Genomic DNA, 21,171 nt, shown 5'->3' on the forward strand with positions numbered 1-21,171 from the left:
GAACCATTTTTAAGGCAAACGTCAACTCTTACTACGTCTGAGCAGGTAATTCCTTTACTTGTCGTTTGACTGTTTATTACATTTACTGAGAAATAGGTTTCATGCCGGTTTCATATTCAATAATTTGGGGAGTTTTATTTATCTTATTTCCTACTTTGGGAAATTGTGAATTTGATTCCGACGCTGCTGTTTAGTAAACTTGATTCTCACTAATGTCAGTAATTAAAAAGAGAGTGCTGGAAGAGGAATTCTGTCTTTACAGGGGCAAATGATGGAGGAAAAGCAATACATTGATACGACAGAATATTAAAATTGATCCTTTGGGAAATTATCATTTATTCACTTAGTAAAAATATTCCCTGTCCTCTTAGTAATAAATCATCTCTTCCCAACCTGTATTTTGTAATTAAGTTTGTCCTCAAGGGAAAAAAACATTGTCAGTCTTCTTTGAATAAAAATAATATAAAATAAGATAATAAAAGAAATAAGAACAACAACAACAACAACGACAACAATAAACGATTTTCACCGTCGCAAAATTCTCAATTTAAATTCTCATTTTGCAAAACTACGTAGTTCCCCCTACTTTCCTCGGGGATCACCTGCGAATAAAGCTGCGCGCATCACTTGCCGCCGCGAGGGAAACGTTCCTCGCGGTGGTAAGCCATGGGAGACCTGTATTTTTATCTTGTGCGGTGAAACACGCGCCTTGTACCCACAGTCATGCATCCCAGCGCCCTGTGTGAATATCAGTCGAGCCATGAACAAAGAAAACTGTTTGAACCGAAAACTTCGGTATCGTACTGAAAACTTAAACTTGCATTTTTTTTCCCATCTCAGGTATAAAAATTTGCTATTAGTTCCCTTCTAAGATCGTGAGAAAAAAAAGCTCATCAGACAAGAAAACACGACCTTTTGCAAGTTACAGATCTGCAATCACGCGTTACGGAAGCTGTTCTTAGCTTGAATGATTCAATGAAGCGAAGTTAGCTGTTATAGTGAAAAAAATTACGCTGCATTGCAGGTGAAGCTGTTTATAATACTGGACCTGACAATTCTGCTCTTTGAAATCCTAAGGCGTGATCATCGAGCAAACACTTCATTGTTTTTGTTTCTGTTTTGAAGTTTATTACTCACGTAGGCCAGACAAAGCTTTCTTATCTTTGCAGTAATTTATAGAAGCTGGATCAATTTTTTATAACATAAAACAGACAAAAGGAATTGAAATGATCAAGATGTACTTTAACATGTAGATAGTACCCCTTTTGTTGCTTTTTTGTGGCTTTTTGAAGTTCAGTGTGACGGAATGGAATCCTGAAGTGTGACTTTATAAATAAAGCAATATTTAACAATTATTCTTTGAAATTGAGGTAAATATTCCTAAAGCCACTATTCACCGAGATTGAAAAGAATAATTGTTTTAGTATATACACACGAAGTGATCTCAACAAAATCAGATAGGAGACCATTAAAAAGTACGATTTAATTGACGGATCAAATCACGCGAAAGTTTAAAATAGATCTTTGCAGATTTTCAAACACGTCAATTCACAAGTTTATCACTTCGCAAACAACAGCGTAATGGCTTAAATGGACCCATTAAAAGTTTGAATTGTTTCCGTACCTGAGATGAAAAGTAAAGCTTTGTTCATTTTCTTTTGACTTGCTAAGGTTATAGTCAAAAAGGTTTGTTGTGTCGTTCTTCGCATGAACTGCTGACAAAAATGGCGGGTCGGTTGCTCGAGGTAAGACGCCGTCTTCCTATAGCATTCTTTTTCCTGTTTCCTTGAAACGTAGAATTTCTGCAACATTTGCTTTCAAATTTGTTGATCATAAATATACTTCGATTTTTGGGCCAAATTTTTCTTGTTAGGAAACGCTGAGTTCACGAAACGGTCTCTTCTACGCGAATAAACGGGAGTTGTAAACAATCCTTCGAGCACAAAATTCAGCTACTGACAGTAAATGGAAAATCGCCGTTTTGAATCCTTCGAAGTCTTTTCTTGCCTTAAAAAAGACAACCCTAGGATTGTGTCGACTTTTAAAAGATCATTCTCTAAAAAAAATGGGAAAAACACTGAGCACACACATCCACTCGCTAGGAGGTGAATATTGTTGAATAGTCCAAGATAATGAACCAATCAGATTGCTTAAATCAGCAATATCTTTCCCCTGCCAGCTTATGATAAGCAATATTGAGCAATATCTTTCCCCTGTCAGCTTATGATTTTATCCAATGGAAGAAAAGACACTTCCACGATTAAATCAGCTTTTGACTGGGACCAGTTACCGAAAATCCGTCGGCAACACGGCTGGAAAGAACATCTTAAAATCAGTAAAGTTGCAAGGTTTGACAGTGATTTGTTGCAAACTAACGAACATACAACTCCGCAGAGTCACGAAATTTTACAGACGTTTCAATGTGGTGGGCAAGTTCGTGTCCCCCACCATACAAAAAAAAACGTCTGTAAAATTTCGCGACTTTGTGGACCAATATCTTCGTTCGCTTTGGCCGTATCACCTTTAAACGTTGAAAGTGATTTGATTTTAAGCCGCTCTTTCCAGCTGTGTCGATTGATATTCTCTTACTGCTCTTTATCAAAAGGTGAAGTAAAACTTGGAAGAGAGTTTGCCACTAAAATCGTGTGAGGATATTTATGCCGGCCCAAGCTGTCACCTTTGTCCTCTACTTTTTAAATACACGCTGTTTTCCCGAGGTAGCTTGATTATGTTGTGCACGTTCAGAATAAAGTAAGCGTCCGATAGATGTTAATATCAACAAAATTCAAACACACTCTTCAAAGTCTTTCAAACCCTCGTGTAAGTCAGCGAACATTAGCATTACTGAATGCCTGATACGATTTTCCGTGAAAAAAAAAAAACTTAAGTACGTTGGTAATTTTCTAGTCTTCTTTGAATAAATGTACTTAAAATCAACTCTAAATGATAAATAATTTGCTTGTCCAGGATTTAAAAGTTATTGAGGTCTATGCAATATTGTATGTAACGTGAAAGGCTTAATCCTTTTTAATTTTTATAATTTGAAATGAGATTTTTATAATTTCAAATGAAATTTTACTCCAATAAAAATAGCAATATTACCTTCTCGATCTGACACAAAACTTTGTCTTTTTCCAATTTGATCGGTGGTTACTCGCGAAAGTTGCACATTCTGTTCGCAATAAAAATACGAAATGTGAGGTGCCTGATTCCCAATGATACGGAAATTTATCATGCAGGCGCTAAATACAGCCAATTGAAATATCCTGCTATTTATCATTTAGGGCAGGTGGATCAGGAAATTTGCTGCTTCAATAGAAAAAGAAAACAAAACAAAAGCCAAAAGATTCACCTGGAACAAGTTTATCAATAAATACAAAATAATAGATAGGCGGCTTCAAGAAATTACCAAAGATTAATACACCAAGAATTACTTATGAAGTTGATATGCTATTTTATCAACAAGTACAACCATTATTATCTACTTTTAACCCGCTAGATTGGTGTACAATGAATAACATGAACATATTAGTGGCAGAACTGATAAATCAGTTTCAGCTTATTAAATCTTTACTGGGGCCAAGTCATGCAAAAGCCTCGTTTCCGTGAACGTGAGGTTACTGGCAAAACATTAGAGACCTTTTAAAAGCTGAGGACAGCGACGGCGGCGAAAACGTCGCTTAAAAAGTGAATTCGCGTTATATATTTATTCAAACGTAATCGACTTTATTTCAACTCACTTACTTTGTCAAATATGGGCGAAATCTCCTTGAACTGAATTCCTAAGAACTATATTCAGTCTCAGGGAGAGAGTAAAACTCCTTGGTCGCTTCATTGCGTCCTCCATAACTACATGAAATTACACATTTTCACGTCGAAGTAGAGCAGTGACGGTAAAGAAATGTCCAAAAAAAAGCGTGACCACGTGCAGAATTGTTGTGTTGCTTATGTTACTGGCTATTGTTTTTTTATGTCCTCTTTGCTCAAGGTTCCACTTAATTAGTATGGAGGAGGGAATCCTGCTTATGTAATGAAGGGAGTCCTTTTTGCGAGGGAATCCAAAGGGAATCTACCAACGAGGCCTTAATTTCGTCCCTCTATGACTACTACTGTGGAGTAAAATTAAACTATAGCAAACATGGTAAATGCCACATTTGCATACCAAAAAACATGGGGTGTAAATAACTAGGGAAATGTGGCATTCACCATGTTTGCCATATAAAAATTTTACTCTTCAGTATTTATATATTTGCGACATATTTCCAAGGAGCAAATTTGTGCCGCAAATCCATGTGTTCGTTCCGTGAAATTCTCTACCATTTTCTCCAGCTCTAAAAGTTTAAAGCTGTTAACTGATCTTGAAACGCAACTTTGTCGGCCGGGTTTTCTTAGTTACCAAGCCTTTTCTCTGTCGTCATATTCTGCACTGCATTTTGAGGTCATTTTATAGGAAAATTCATTACCTGACGAGGGAATTCCCCTTTAAATTGCACGCGAAAACCGATATCGATTTTCAAGTGCAATTTAACGTGGAATTCACGAGTCAGGTAATGGATTTTCCTTGAATCGCATAATTGAATAAAAATCAGAAAAAAAAAGAAAACAGCAATAATATTGCTTTTTATCCTGAGCGCGCGCTCCAGAAAGCCATTTCAAAGTCAACCGTCAGAACTGTGATTGCGTTAGCGAATAGGAAGCAAGGTCAGTCGTGCACGTTTGAACCTTCCACAACTTTTTATGTACTTTGTGCTTGTTTTACATTTGTTTTCAAACCGTTTTTAGATGTAAACAAGCTTCACACTAGTCGTAAAGATAAATAGAGGTATTTCACTAAATTTACAAGCCGTTTATCTGTAACATCTTTTTTCAAATTGGTTATTTGCTCGAGAAGGAAAATAATTTACACCTTTTACCTCTTCGGCGGCAAAATTGAAAGAAATGAAGTGTCCAAGCGGAAGAACTGAAAGTTTAACGTCGCGATTGATATAATGTTTTAAAAATCCTGTTCAAGTTCAGCTCTGTTTTGTACTTTTCTAAGTACCACCGGATTCAGGACGATTGCAAGCGGCGTACTTTTTTTCTTGTTTTCAGGGGCCATGCCGTCTTTGAAGGTATTTATTTCTTCTTCTGTATATGACAATCGACCCTGGCACTTCCTCTGTTGTCGCTTCTCCGTTTTGTTTGGTTGATCTTTGGCTTGCCATTTTCTGGGCCGTGTTCACAGGATTTTCTCGTTTTCTCGTTGCCGCGAGCGAAAGAGGTTTTTTATGCCTCTCGAATAATTTGTAGTTCAGTTCAAAACAAGGAAGAACCTCCGGCTCACTTTAAATTCGCTTTTGTTTGTTTTTAACTCTTCAAAAGGTGACAATAGTTTTGAAAACATTTTAAAAGGACATTGTAGAAAACCTTTTTGGCAGTTGTTGTGTTAGAATTTGACAATAGTTTTTACGTAGATGCGAAACAATATCCCTTAGCCTCGTTTTCAACTCGCAATTCGACACTAAATACCTCGCCTCCTTAACCAATCAGAATGCGAGATTTTACTCAATTATGCGATTCTACCGTATATCGCAAACATCTTCCAAATTTGATCAAAGCTAGCTTGTTATAAAGAATAAACCAAGGTTTTGAGCCAATAAGAAGTCGAGAAATATTTTGAAAGACTACTTAGTGCCATTAGGTTTCTTTATTTAAAAAAAAATTGTAGTCTGGGATCGAAACTCGCGGCGCAAGGGGTTAGGTACGTTTTTAGCCGGGGGAACGGACGCACAGTTACCGTACCGAACAGTACTAGTACAAAGAAAAAGGTGACTAAACCGATTTTCTTATGACCTTGAAAATTGGCTTCCGTTAGTGTTTGTTATTTGTTTTATCAGCCAATGGATGAAAAGAACAAAACATGGCCTCTTCGTTTTCGCGCCAAAGAAAACCCTAATGTGGAGAAAGCATTGCTCGATTGCCCTATCGTGTTACAATATGACCGTCAAAGCAATTTCTAGAAAGTTCTTCGGGCATGAAGTTTTTTCAGGCGAGCGTTCGCTTAACCAACCAAAAGCCAGGTGCGTTTGTATCTGTTCGATAAACCAATCAAATCGCTCTATTTCCGTTCGTTTGTTGTTTTTGTTTTGTTCGCGCGTTTTCAGTTCAAGGTAATACGAAAATCGCTCTATTTTAATGTTATTTAATAACTAAGTACAACACTGAAAAACAAGATGATAAAGTTGGTTTGTGACTGACACTCAAGCGATAAAAAATATTTGTCACTTCTCAGTATTCTCAGAACATAACATTTCTCCTATACATTTTCAAAGCTATAGCAACTTCCTCGCCACTGTTTAATACATGCGTCCGCTGTTTAGAGTCATCACTGGCTCATATGAAATAAAGTGTTAAATTGAGCTAAATATTTGTCCCGTTGAGTTTAAGATAAGAATATTTTTCCAATGAAATCTGTTGTTAACCTCAAAATTTCATCGCTCAGTATTAAAACGGTCAGCGTTTTCCCATTCCAGTCTAACAATTCTACTGCGCTATAAATAATGCCGTTATTCCAGTATAAGCTGTGTTCTGTTAGGAGAGAGCCCGGCCCTGTTAACTGCTCTCTTTTACTTTAATTTGCATGCGGTAAATCCGGACTGAAGTTTGCTTGTGTCTAGTGCTAGTCTAGCCTACTGAGAAAAAGAAGCGTTATCAAAAGGTAATTAGAAATGGGTTTACAGATTGCATGATAGGATATTGAATTTTGGCTTCTGTAAAGGTTGCTGGGTTTATAAAATTTTTAACGCTTCGTTTATATCCGCGGCCAATTCCGAGGCACAATTTACAACTACAGCGATTTTTCCTATCAGCGCGAATCCCCCTGTTCCACAATTTGCCAAGATCATGCAGCCCACCGAGCCAATAAAATGCGCCCACTCCCACCATGTCATGCTACTGCATAAACACTCGATAATCGTCCTCAGAAAATTTTCTTTGTGCGTTGCCGAAAGGAGGTTGAAGATAGCTTTAGCCTTTCCCACGTTAGAGTCTCCAGCTTGTCTCCAAGCCCTTATGAACAGTTGTGCCGCCTTCTGCAACGCTGGAGATCGACTTATTGCTTTCTCGGTTTTCATTACCGCTTGTGCCATGGTGGAGCTGCTAACAGATAGTGGAACTCCAAAAGCTTGCAGGACAAGTATCACGACTCGAACGACAATCCTAGCAAACAGAAACCACATGGTGATATTGATATCGTTGCCCGGCGTTTCTAAAAAAAAAAAAGAAAAGGAGTTGAGCGCGTCCAGAATCGTCCCTAAAGTGGAGAGGCCTCATGGTTTTTGTTATCTCAGTATAGTTTCCTTAGACCAAGCGTCTAACACGCTTGAATGATTCGTTTAAATGAAGAAAAAATTTCCTGATTGCCTATCCAGCTAGTTTACATGCACTCCATAAATAGTTAGAAACAAAATAATCCAAACACAACATAAGGATTAAAAACCCCAACTACTAGGAGGTAACCAGTTGGCTTGTACTTACAAGCGTGGCCGGGGATTTGAACTGGGGACGATCGAGAAGTGGCCAGAGCGCTGATCACTCCGCGGCTGCGCTACCTCCTGCCGCTGCTTACTGTATGAAGTTTCTCGCCATGAGGACGACAAAGACTGAACTGAGACAACTTATCTCTCGGAAACCTCAGACTCGGGGGCTTTGAGGCCCGCTTCATTTTAATTTTTAACCCTCAGATGTACACGCAAATTCATACCCCCATGCCACCGTTTTACAAGGCGGTGGGGGGGGGGGGGGGTCATGGAACCCTCTCCCTAGAGTTTTTTTATATGTTGCAGTATTTCGAAAAGATTTTGCCTTCAGTGGACAACAACGACAACAACGAGCTTTATTTGCATGACCATACAAACACATACAGTATTGCAAAAGTTATGTTTAGGAATTAAAATTACAACAAAGGGCAATTACGTTACTTTGATAATAATTTGTCACGAACATCAAAACAAGATGAAATATATTTTTTGAATTGTATATTGATAAAATATTTAGAAGAGTTCATCAGTTCATTGATCAAACCGTTTATAGGTAACTGGGTAATATTTGGAATCAGAGTCTTGACTTTATAATAAAATTTATTCCTAATCATAGAGTATGTAGGACATTGAAAAAGAAAGTTAACTTCTTCTTCTATTACATTGCATCCACAAAAAGGGCAATGCATATTATCCTTCGTAGTTTGATTGTATCTGCCTATTTCTATCATTAGTTTGTGATTGCTTATTCGTAGTTTTACTAAAGCTCTTCTCCCAGCTATTCCTAAGTAACTAGAGGAAGTAAATTCAAGTTTTTGAGAATGTTGAAGGGTGTTTTGCCAATATGAGATATATTCCTGTTTCATTGAACTTACATAGCTTTTTACCATAGCTATACCTAATAAATCAGGGTTAAAGTCAGGAAGCTTGAAGTATTCTGACATATTCATTAAATGAGAGTGGAAGCTATATTTGCCATTACAGTGTAAGTCAAATGACATTAAAAACGCTTGTTTGACGAGAGATTCCTCATCTTTAGACTGTATATACAAACTGTATTTGAGAATTTTTTGACTGATTGTGATATTTAAAGGAAAACGACCAAGCTCTGCTCTACAAGCTATATTAGAACCTTTGTTGTTTACCTCCAAGTATCGTTCACAAAATTGAAGGTGTGCGTTTTCGATTTGTGAGCCGTCCCAGGTCTTAAAGTCTGGTTTGGCATACACACCCCAAATTTCACTGTTATATGTTAGAATAGGGGAGATCATAGTATCAAATATTTTACAGGCGAGAGCGGCTTTTAGTTTGCTAAGGTTCGTGTGTCGTCTCAAGCTGAAGAGGGCATGAAGAGCTTTCTCCTTGAGATGTTCACGTGACACTGAAAAATTTCCCGATGAGGACATTCGAGTTCCCAAGAAAGTGTACTCTTGTACAACATCAATTATTTGACTATCTATGAGGAAGTGAAAATCAGCATTTTTTCTTACACGTTTCTGAAAAACTATAATTTTTGTTTTCTTGGGATTGATTTTCATCATCCATGAATTACAGAATGAAGATAGTTTATCGAGGCAATTTTTTAGTCCTGTTTTGGATCGTGATAAAATGATTAAATCGTCTACAAATAATAGAGAATTTAATTAGTTTTGCACCGTTTGGCAAAACAAAAGGATCAGATAATGTATTTTCAAATGCGCAAGGTAGGTCGTTAATATAAAGATTAAAAAGCAGTGGAGCATTAAGGAATAATCGCGTTTGTTTTTGGGCAATTTTAATTGAGCAGGAAGAGTTGTGATATAAGCTTTTAATTAAGTTATAAAAAGAACCACCAACATCAATTTGCACCAGTTTATTCAAGAGCCCGTCATGCCAGACCGAGTCAAAAGCTTTTTTGAAATCTACAAAACAAGCGTAGATCTTTTCGTTGTGATTATGAACGTATTTATCTATCAAGGTTCGGAGAGTGAAGACGTGGTCTGCTGTGCGGTTATTCGGTAAAAAGCCAATTTGAGATTTGTGGAGTATATTCAAAGAAACGATATACTCGAGAAGTCGTTGGTTTAAGATAGAACAAAATAGTTTTCCCAGGCAGCTGGAGACAAAGATACCCCGGTAGTTTGCCGGATCGCTTCGTCCGCCCGATTTATAAATGGGAGTCTTCTCGATAAGATGACATATATTTTATGGCTGATGGCGCTAGTGAAGGCCTTAGACGTCATCAACAATGTTTGCCAAGTTGGCTGCTTGTATTTTACCAAGAATTAGAAATCGGGTTAAAATCGCAAGAAATGGTAATTTTTGGTGCTTGACATGTAAAATAACACATAAGTAAGCACTTTGCATCATTGTATCCATAATCTTTACTTTTATTGTTAAAAGAAGCTGAGAAAACATGCATTTTTACTCAAAATTGACTTGACCACCTGCTACTTATGACGTCATATGTCGTAACCATAGTAGCTGAACACCATTAAACTTCTTTCAAAATGCGTGCGGGGGACAAACGAACAGCTACTGAAAACGTCGGGTGCTGATGTTTTATCGTCTAGGAAAAAACTCAGAGAAACCTCAGAGGGGAAGGGGGGGGGGACGGTAGCAACATCCGAGGGTTACGTTGGATAACTTCAAAACCGTTCAAGCTATGACCACCAAACAGAGATTTTTATTTTGTCTAAAATGTATGTGCAAATATTTTAAAGTACGTCAACATTGAAGCTACCAGGGCAACTGAGTTTAAACCCGCCATGTTTTTTTAAAATTTGCATTTTTTTAAAATAGGTTTTATTTCTTTTTTTAATTATTGAATTACTATATTACACATCACTGGTTTGTGAGCCAGGACTGGTACTACTATTTCGTTGGTTTAGATTTTAAAATTTGCATTCATGCTCGATATGTTACCGGCACTTTTTACAAAGGGACTACTGGTCCGACTTACTCTGTTGTGGTAGTGATAGCTACAAAATTTTCTCTTAAAATAATTCTAAATGCATCGCAACCTTCCACAACTTATCTTTTCTCCTTAAATGCACATTCCAAAATCCTTAAAAATTTAAATTTATAAACATTCATCTCCATCAGTCTGAAACCTAAAATCTAAGCCGAATTGAGTCACTGCAATATTTGGGAGAGAGCCCAATACTCATGGAACATGGTTTGGTTGTCAAGTGATTGACCAAGCGTAAGTATGCGTCTACAGATTGTACGGGTGGGGTAGGGGAGACTATCAAAAGGAAGGAAGGAGTTTCTCAGGCGTGTCTTGGCAAGTCCCCATCTTTTATATAGGAAATTCACAATATGGTCAATTGACAGCTGTCAAAACAGGATATCCACTGACCACTATCCCATGACCATATCGCGTGTTCATGTGTCAACTCATCGAGGTGACGTGTTTATTTGGAAGCTGTCCGCTGACCAGTTAAGAGTGATTTTCTGTAAAATTCGAACTTCGGCCTGACACGGTACCTCATCGATTTGGCTGATTTTTGGCATTTAGTCTTAGAATGGTGTCCTAAATACTGAATGCGTATTCTGAGGTTCGAATTCTCTTTGGTTTCAAAGATACAGGAATGACCGTTTTGACGAGGCCTCGAGGGGCCGCCATGTTGGTGAACTGAAAGAGGTTTACAATGATTAATTGTAGCCTTATGAAAATAACTTAATCGTAACTCATACAGTATCAAAGAATTATCCTTCCTCCTTTCATTTACCTACTATTATCTGAAAATGATTAAGCCTGCGCTACGAACGGCTATAACTTCTCACGGCACTTCTTCGGTACTCAAAAGGTACACAAATTTGGTAGAAATTGGAAGGTCAATATCACGCATGCCACATCGATTTAGACTAAGCCATTTTAACTAAACATATTTTGTTTATAGATAAGTTAGATTGTTGAATAAAATAACTGGGCAAATGTAATGGAGCAGAATTATAATTGCATGAATTCGCAATGAAATATTAAAATACTATGAAATTGCAACGTGTTATGAATGCGGGTGGAAGACATATATCGTGCGCACAAGTTCTGTCATATAACACCTCTACTCGCAGAATTACATTGGTTACCAGTGCGCTCCAGGATACATTATAAGATACTCTTGATAACCTTTAAAATTTTGCATGGCCTATCACCTTAGTACCTCTCAGAGTTACTTAGTATATCTATATCTTTATTTGTAATTATCTTGTACTCATTTAATGTAAATATTTTTATGATTTTGATAGAAAGATTTGTAAAATTTAGTTATTAACTACTATTGTGATGCGCTTTTGAATATTTTACAGAAATGGCGCAATACAAATAATAAATGATAAATGTTAAATGTCAATGGTTCAGCCTCTAGGCCGCTAAAACGTCCAAACAAAATTCGGTGAATATTTGAAAAGAAAATTCTAAAAAAATTGATCGTGCCTCTTATAGCCTATCTATCGCTTAAAAGAGCCTCACTTGTAATGTAAAAAGGTAATCGTTTGCTTGTGATCTTGCTAAAAGCTTGAAATATGCGCTAAAATGAAAATTATAAATTTTGTTACTCACAGTGTAGCTCATTAAGAGCAGTTGTCTGTAAGATTCGAGCTATATTGAAAAGTCGCTGCCACACTATCTCACCGAATTGGCTAAAAATTGGCAAGTAGACTTGATTTGAGGTCTTTAATAAGGAATAGGTAACTTTAGGTTATAATTCTTCCTATTTCGGAAATTATCGACATGGCCGGTTTTTGGGTGCCTCGGACCGGCGCCATATTGGTTAATAGAAGCTGCTTTTGAGCCTTCAACTACAACCCTGTCTTCAAAGCTAATCTTCCTTTGTCAATACACATTGAAAGAACTATCCCTCGTTATTGTATTTTTAGAAACTACTTCGAAATTGATAACGTTTTCGCAACGATCGATTAAACTTTTGGAGGGTATACTTTTTGAATTTTTTACACCCACAAAATTACAATCGATAATAGAGTTTCTGTCATTAAATCTGAGTCATCTGTGTAATAAAATTAGCCTCTGTAATATAATCGATAACTCTGCTGCGAAAAACAGTATTAAAAAGGCAGATTGTATAAGGAAAAGGAAAATGAAGTTGTTATGTTTATGCTAGACGCGTAAACAAAATTCAACCTGATTTTCCTCCAGTTCCTTTATCGAAACCAGAGCTTTTAAAATTAACCATAGTAATAACAGTTGAGATGTATTACCTTACTCGACGATGAAGATGCCAGTTTCCACCTTCATCGAAAAAAGGTAATATCATTGTGTAATATTTTCCCACGCAAATCGCGGGTCGTCACGTTCCTTGCATGGCGTTACAACTCACGTGAAACCGCCTGGTTTCAAACAACTGAACTGAAGAATCCGTGAAAATCTTAGCCAGGCAATAAATGATGGAAGTTGGTATAAGTTATCATTATTAGTGAGCGAGGATGCGATGATAGTTCCAGCTTCATGTATTTACAGCGTTTGAAGATTCACTCAAAACTCATGAGACAAGAGCCCTTGAAATAAACATCATTACTTCCGGTTTTAAAAATTGGGCGTTGGCAAAGTAATGAATAGACTCATTCTACCTTGTACACCATTAACAACGGCTCCGTGTACAATTTTCAGGTATTTTTTCTCAATCACGAAGCCCGTTTTGAGGAGATTCTTGAGAAAAAGAAACTTGGTTTGGAAGGGGTTAAGAAGAATGAGGGATGAACCCAGGACAACAAAAACCACAGTCACCCCACCGAAAGGCTTTAAAACTGTGCGCAAATGCCTCACCCTAGGGACAATTCCAGATGTTCGTTTCCTTGAAAAAGCTTAAAATCGCTAGACAATGCATGGACAACTCAAGACATTCCTAATTCAAAATAAAGTAAACAGCAAAGAAAATTCAGTTAGCAACCAGAGTGTTTATCCAATATCGCGAACAGTAAGGAGTGATTGAAAATGTGTGTGCAGTTTAATGTAAAATCATTTACCATGCTCACGGACCTTTCGACAACATAAGTGTACCGATTAACGTAATATCAGTGGTAAAAAACGAACGCTTTTTACTGTAGGGCGATGACGTCATCATACAAAAGGCGTCTTCACTCTGGCATCCTGAATTTCAAACCCGCAAAACCTAATTTTTCCTGCTCGTCAACTCAAAAAAGCCTCTGAGGACAAGTAGTGGTAATGTGCTTGTTAGTAAGACGTCCAACATAAGGAGACATTCATAATCAACTTGGTTAATGTATTGATAAAGGGAAACTTTCTCCTTTACCCTTAGGGACAAAGTTCCAAGCGCAAAAGATTTTTAGTTCAGCTCTAGCATGTGTTGTCTAGCGATTAGCCTTGAGCTTCTCTAAATTTTCCAGATCAAACAAGCTGTGCCCATCGTACATAATCTTGTCTGGGCTCCCTTGAAAAATTGCACTTCATCAGAAGCCTTCGAGCTCATCCTCCGCCGCGACAACTTCATGATCTATTTTAATGGGTGGTTTTCTGGAACTATCCTATGGCTTGTCCTTTCTGGTCGTCACTATATTAGCGAGCACGTTTCAATTTCTCTCTAGCAAAAGTCTCTATCAGGAGCGAAGCCAGGATTTTCCAGGTGTGCGCACAATTTTCAAAACTTACCTTAAGATCTTATTCAGTTCTCTCGCAACGTTTCCCCGTTACATTTGCTACTTCTGTTAACAAGGTGAGGTTATGTGTGGATGAGATGGCACTTGCAATCGGTGAGAAAATTAGGTTAGACACTTTACCTTCAAGGACGACTCTCACGTCTTGCTGACACTTTCTACCTTAGAAGAGAAAAGTGAAGCTTTACTTTCCCCACTCCGTGTAAAAAATGTCGTTCGGCTGTTCAAACTACTTTTAGAAAACAACAAACTTCCCAAATTTAATTTTTAATAACGGTATAAGGGTAGGAATTCAAATTGTTTTCAAATGTTCTTCAAAATGTACGCCATGCAAATGGGGTATTTCACTGATTTAAACACGATGATTGTGAAGTTGTGTCTAGTGAGTACGGGGGCTAATGCCCTATCGTAAAAATCTGAAATTGAAAAAAAAATCTTGTATAACCGAGTAGTACACATTTTTAGTTATTTTATTGAGTTGTGAAAAATCACAAATTTGTTTCTTCTTGAATGTGTAATACTCTCATCCATTGAGTGTTTTCAGTCTTTCCGATATGCAGGGCAGTCGGATAGCGGAAGTTAACGTAAATGATCGATTACCTGAAAAGAAGCTACGATCTTAACTTTCCACCTTCGGGTCTTTTCTCTAGCCATAATTTTTTCCCTGAAGGAATTTTTCTCTGTTTTACATAATAATTGGTCTTGCAAGCTTATCGATTTTGAGAGCCTAGTCCTGAGCCGTATTCTGATGCGATCTACTTTATGTAGCTTTCCCCCCATCTAACAGCTCCTTACTGAACAAAAACGGTTTTAATTGAGTCTATTCAAAGAACTACAATCGGCGACAAAATGAGTTGAGACACTTCGCCCAAAAGTAGGCTTTTTTACGTTTTATGAACTTCAAAAGGAGGAAATATAGCTTTCCTCCCCCATCCCCTCCGTACAATGTTGGGCCCTTGTTCTAGCTACCTATAGAAAACAACAAACACCCCAACTTTGAATGGAGGGGACAGGGGAGGGGGGCGGATTCTTTTGTTCTCCGAAGTCACCCTATTTAAGTACAATGTCTCAACAATTTTGTCGCCGATTGTAGCCAATATTTTTCAAGCGGTAAGCACGATGTTCCTAATTCCCCCTAGTCCCCGTCTTAGACGCTTTCATGTGCACTTGTTAAATTTTCTTTTCATAAGCTATAATGCTCATAATCGCGCATGCTGATGTCTTTTATGCTTAAAAAATTAAAAATTAGTTTATCGAAGAAAGAGTGAATTAAAAGTGTCATGAGGCGTTTGTGATTTTATGAACTATTTGACGTGGTCCTTTTTTTACGGCTTATGTCCGTTGGTGAAATTGCTACTTCGGTTTTCTTGGATTGAAAAGGGAGGGCTCTTTCTAAACGTGGCGTTGTTTATGGGACCTTAGTATTCATGCAGAACGGAATCAGTGGATGGCAAACAACGAAAAGGCTTTTATGTGATAAGTTACAGTGATGAACCTTGCCTCGATATTGTCATATTTTGTACATAACTTCATGCAATTCAGTGTTGGTCTGAAAATTTTTTGTTTTGGATGGGAGAAGTGCTGGTGGGGGGAGGGGGGAGAGATCAGTACATGTACCTCGTGTTGTTTACGAGACATTAAAGTAATGAAAATTCTACAAGTCAAAATAGTTGCAAATGCTTATGGGAGGCCCTAACTATATGATGATTAGAAGGGCAATATTTGCAAAGGTGCATGGTCGTGGAGTTAAGGAGATTTGACTAATTAGCCAATTTCCCGCCAAACATAAGGGTGTGGCCAGTGGCCCCAAAATTGTGTTCGCTGCCCCCGGGCTGGCTCGACTTTTGGGATACTGTTATGGAGTTATAAACAATGAGTTCATCATCTATATAGCTATCGCCTACTCGCCCCAAAGTGACTGCGTTTCGCTTTTCAGAGACCCATCAGTTACTGTATGACCCTCTCGGATCAGATTTTATGTCCGTGATGTAATACTGGTGGTGAGGTCTGTCCACAAGCAGAGTCGTGAAAAACACCGACACTTGAGCTTTTATGTTCAAAACATTCCTGGCTATCGGGAAAAAAAAGAAGGAGCTTTTAAAATGCTAAAATAAAATGTCATTTCAAATTTCACTTTGTCACCGTTCGAAAATTATTGAGAATCAGACCGAATGAAAGTTCACTCAAAGAGGGGGAGGGGGGAGGGTTGACAGTTCTTAACAGTTCCAGTTTGCTAGAAAATTAAAAGTTACGGAAAAATACTGGGCGAACTACAGAATACATGCAAGGATGAGGAGGAAAATAGAAAACAACTTCCTGACCATGACCATGCACCTTTCCAAATATTGCCCTTCTAATCATTGTATAGTTAGTGCCTCCCTTAAGCATTTGCAACTATTTTGATTTGTATATAGAAGACTGTTTAGCAGTTTCCATTACTTTAATGCCTCGTAAACAACACGTGATATATGTTCTGATCTCCCCCCACCCTCATCCATAACAAATCTTTTCAGACCAACACTGAAGGTACGTACAAAAATATGACCATCTCAAGGCAAGGTTCATCACTGTAACTTACCTCATAAAAGTCTTTTCGTTGTTTGCCATCGACTGATTCTGTTCTGAATACTGAGGTCCCACAAACAACGCCACGTTTAGAAAGAGCCCGCCCTTTCCCATCCAAGAAAACCCAAGTAGCAATTTCACCAACGGACATAAGCCGTAAAAAAAGGACCGCGTCAAATAAACTTATTTTTTAAGCATAAATGACGTCAGAATGCGCGATTATAAGCATAATGGGCTTATGAAAAGAAAATTTAACCAATGCACATGAAATGCCTAAGACAGGGACTAGGGGAAATTAGGAACATCGTGCGCATCGCTGAAAAAATATTAGCTAGTTCTCTGAATAGACACAATTAAAACCGTTTTTGTTCAGTTAGGAGCTGTTAGTTCGGGGGAAAGCGATATAAAGTAGATCACATCAGAATACAGCACAGGACTAGGCTCTCAAAAATCGATAAGCATGCAAGACCAATCATTTTGTGAAACAAAGAAAAATTCTTCGAAGGAAAAACTTATGGCTAGGAAAAAGACTGGGAGGTAGAAAGTTAGGATCGTAGCTTCTTTTCAGGTAACATTTCCTCAGGCCCGTACATGCGTAAAAGAAATCGATGAAGGATAACAAAAAACGATCCTCTCCCCGACTTAAAAAAAACTTAATTGACTGGAGAGTGCTCTAAAAATAGATAAGCGACGATTATTTTTCTATATATTTAAAAGAAAAGCTATGATGACTTCGATGGGTACAGCTTGTTGGACGTCTTACTAACAAGCACATTTATTTACCAATACTTGTCTTCAGAGGCGTTTTGAGTTTACGAGCAGAGAAAATGAGGTTTTGACGGTTAGAAAATGAGACGCCTTTTGTATGATGACGTCATCGTCCTACAGTAAAAAGCGTTCGTTTTTTACCAAGAACGAGAAGTCCAAAGACTACTGCAAAGCTGATTTAAAACAACGTGTATTGTTTTTTATAACAATATTTCGGCTGGCAATACCAGCCTTCTTCAGGTTTACAGATGTTACTGAACTTATGTAGCAATCACAATATTATATAGATGGAGAATTTCGCAATGAAAGGGAGAGGCGGAAATGACGTACAACATAAAAACTGGAAAGGAAAAATACTAAGGATATGAATTACAATAATTCGTCACGGCGGTTTAGGCCATGAGGTTCAAGAGTCATGGCCTTATCTATCAAATGCGACTCCCTGGCCTTGCGAACTGAGTCACGTGAAGAATCTAGTGGGATTAACTGCATGTCAGTATGTATCCTCGGAGACCCAGGGGCAGTCTGTCGGGCGGGCTTAAAAGGCGCGACGAAAGTTTTCAAGCGTGGGCGGAAGAGCCCCTGGGTACCGACTCTCACCGAACCATTTCCAAACGGTCAAGAGAATGCTGGTTCCTGATTGGGCACAAAAAATGCTTTGTATCATTGAGCCCAATCGGCGAACAGCATCTCCTGAGTTCTTTTTGTGAGTTCGTACACGACGGCTATTATCTCGCCACAGTTGCCCGGTTCGTTCACCAAGTTTTCCTAACCAGAAACGAAGGAACTACCGATGAGTCGAAAAACGTTTCGGATTCTATCAGCAGGAGCCGATTTGCTCTGAGAAAATTCTGTTTCTGACGGATCACAAAGTATCGTAAATAATAGGAAGTTTAAGATGAAGCGGCGAAGAGAAAGTAAAAGAAGCAATAGCTTGACAAGGCAAAAAAACAACTTTGCACGTGCATCACGCTTTTTTGCATATATTTCTATGCCGTCACTGCACGACTACCACGTGAAAATGCCTAATTTCTCGTTTTGTGAAGGACGTAAACAAGCAATGACAAAATTTTCTTTCTCTTTATGAACTCGGATATGGTTGACAGAAATTCAATTCCAGAAGAGTTGGCTTGCATTTGACAAAGTAAGTGAGTTGGAATAATCACGATAGAGACTGAAAAAATGTGAGTTCACTCTTCATGCGACGTTTTCGTGGTTGTCAGCTGTCGCGGCATATTAAACTCCCTAATATTTACGAAAGCGTGATCGATGCAAGCGTGAATACCTGTTGTAAGCTCCAGCTTGTATTTTTGGAAGAGCGTCTTTAGTTTTCGTGCAGACAGTGGTTGTCTTTACACTAGGCTGTTAAGTAAGACTTAAGAGCTGCTAAGTTTTACTTTGTTACGAAAAATTGTATTGCGTGACTAGCGTGACTTTCTAGAAGCTTCGCGAGAGTTCGTAGTTTGTTTATTTTAGGATCTTACGTAAGCGTTCCTAAAGCGGTATATTTTGTAATCTTTCTATAATTAGACTATTTAGAAAGTTCTAGAATCTTATTATAAACGTGTATAAGTAGGCAAGTCCGAGTTAAGTTTTAACTAGTTTTCACAAGCGAGGAGAGTTCGACGTTAGCCGTGTTCAGTCAAGTGTGACGAAAGCAGTGTTTATTCAAGTTGGCGGAGGTCGTGTAAGTTTACCAACTTAATTGAAGTTGGCGGAGGCCGTGTAAGTTTAACGAGTTACATGCTGTTGTGGAGTTCTACTTCGTGGAAAGTACGTTCATTTTTGGAAATCTTCTTGTTGCTGTTCCGACAACCCTGCGTTCAGTTTGGTTTGCAAGCTACCTGTCCTCTAAAAGATTACCCGCGTAACATTGGGGGCCTGTCCGGGAGAGGAATTCAATTGTTTGCCGACTACAGTAACCAGGAAAGGACAGTTAAAGAAGAAGGAGTTACAGCGAAAGTAAGCAGAACTGCTACGAGGAAGTATATCGAGTGTGTTTGCGGTGAACTACTGCTATGGAAATGGATAAGCTTATACAGATTGGAGAAAAATTAGGATTGGAGGGAGAAAAGCTACTCGAGATTGTAGAAAAACAACAAAAGTTAGAAGAAGAAAGAAGGAGGAAAGAAGAAGAAAAGGAAGAAAAACGTAGAGAATTGGAAGAGGAAAAAGAAGAAAAGCGCAGACTGCTAGAAGAAGAAAAATAAGAGAAACGTCGATTACTTGAAGAAGATAGGAGAAAATAAGACGAAGAAAGAGAAACTAGGCGGCAAGAACGCGAACTGAGAAAATTAGAACTGGAAGCAGACCTGTTGAAGCAGAAAGAAGCTATTGAAGCCGCTAAGAGAGAGCATGAACTAGAGCTCGCTCGTCTAGGACAAGGCCGTAACGTTTCCGAACACCCTGAAGTGAGAGAGGATAGGGCCAAGGCACCCAAGCTTCCCTCATTTGTTGATGGTAAGGACGACTTGGATGCTTACCTGCAACGATTTGAGAGATTCGCAACCACAGCTAAATGGGAGAAGACAGGATGGGCTTCGAAACTCAGTGCTCTTTTGTCTGGACGTGCGCTAGAGGTTTATTCACGATTATCTGAGGAAGCAGCCCAAGATTATGACCGAGTGAAGTTGGCTTTGATAAAGAGATATGACCTTACAGAGGACGGCTATCGTCGTAAATTTAGAGCATCAAAGCCGAAAGTTGACGAGAGTCCTTAGTGAGACTGGATAGATACTTGTTGCGTTGGCTGGAACTTTCGCACACGGAACTTTCGTTTGAAGGCCTGAAAGATTTAATTGTGAAAGAACAGTTTATTGACTCTTGTCCAAAAGGGTTAGCTATTCACCTTCGTGAAAGAGCCCCGGAAACGCTTGTTCAGATAGCGAAGATTGCCGATCAGTACTTAGAAGCACACGGGAAGCATCTGTTCAGCTCTGCGAGCAAGAAGCCACAAGTACAGCCCAAGGTGGAGGAAACGAAGACTGCACAGAGTGACACAACAGCCCTCCAGTGTTACAAGTGTAATGCCCGCGGACACAAAGTTATTAACTGCCCAACTCTAGCTAAAAGGTGTTTCCTATGTGGTAAGCAAGGTCATGAAGCGAGGAACTGTCGATCAGGTGCACGAAAGTCAGGAGGCCAAGGTAAGGATGGTAACCCTCTGCAACGTGGTGAAGTTAGTGCTGGCTGTTTGGTTAAGTCACCCGATCTTAACGCTACCCCCGAGGAAGTCAAGTCGTGTATTAAAGATGATCAGCTTCTGTTAGCCTGTGGCAAGAAAGTCCCGTTGCTGAGTAATGCCTGTGTTGAACCTTTAACTGGAGTAAGAAGTAAGATGCCTGTTGTAAAGGGTAGAGATGGAGAGAAGACTGTTGACGTTTTAAGAGATACTGGTTGCAGTGGAGTTGTAGTCAAGAAGGACCTTGTCGGCGAGGATCAGTTCACCGGAGACTTTAACGTTATGTTGCTTATTACCAACAATGCAAGGAAGGTGCCCATAGCAAGAATTTATGTCGATACGCCTTATCTTAAGGACCAGGTAGAAGCGCAGTGCCTTTCAGATCCTATCTACGACTTAATTATTGGCAACGTACCTGATGCCAGGGACGCACAAAATCCAGACCCCAGTTTGCAAGAGGCCTGTGCAGTAACTACAAGGAGTCAAGCTAAGAAAAAGGATGAAGGCACATCCTCGAAGGTGCCCGTG

Source organism: Porites lutea, chromosome 4, assembly GCF_958299795.1.
Source record: "Porites lutea chromosome 4, jaPorLute2.1, whole genome shotgun sequence".
NCBI lineage: Eukaryota > Metazoa > Cnidaria > Anthozoa > Scleractinia > Poritidae > Porites > Porites lutea.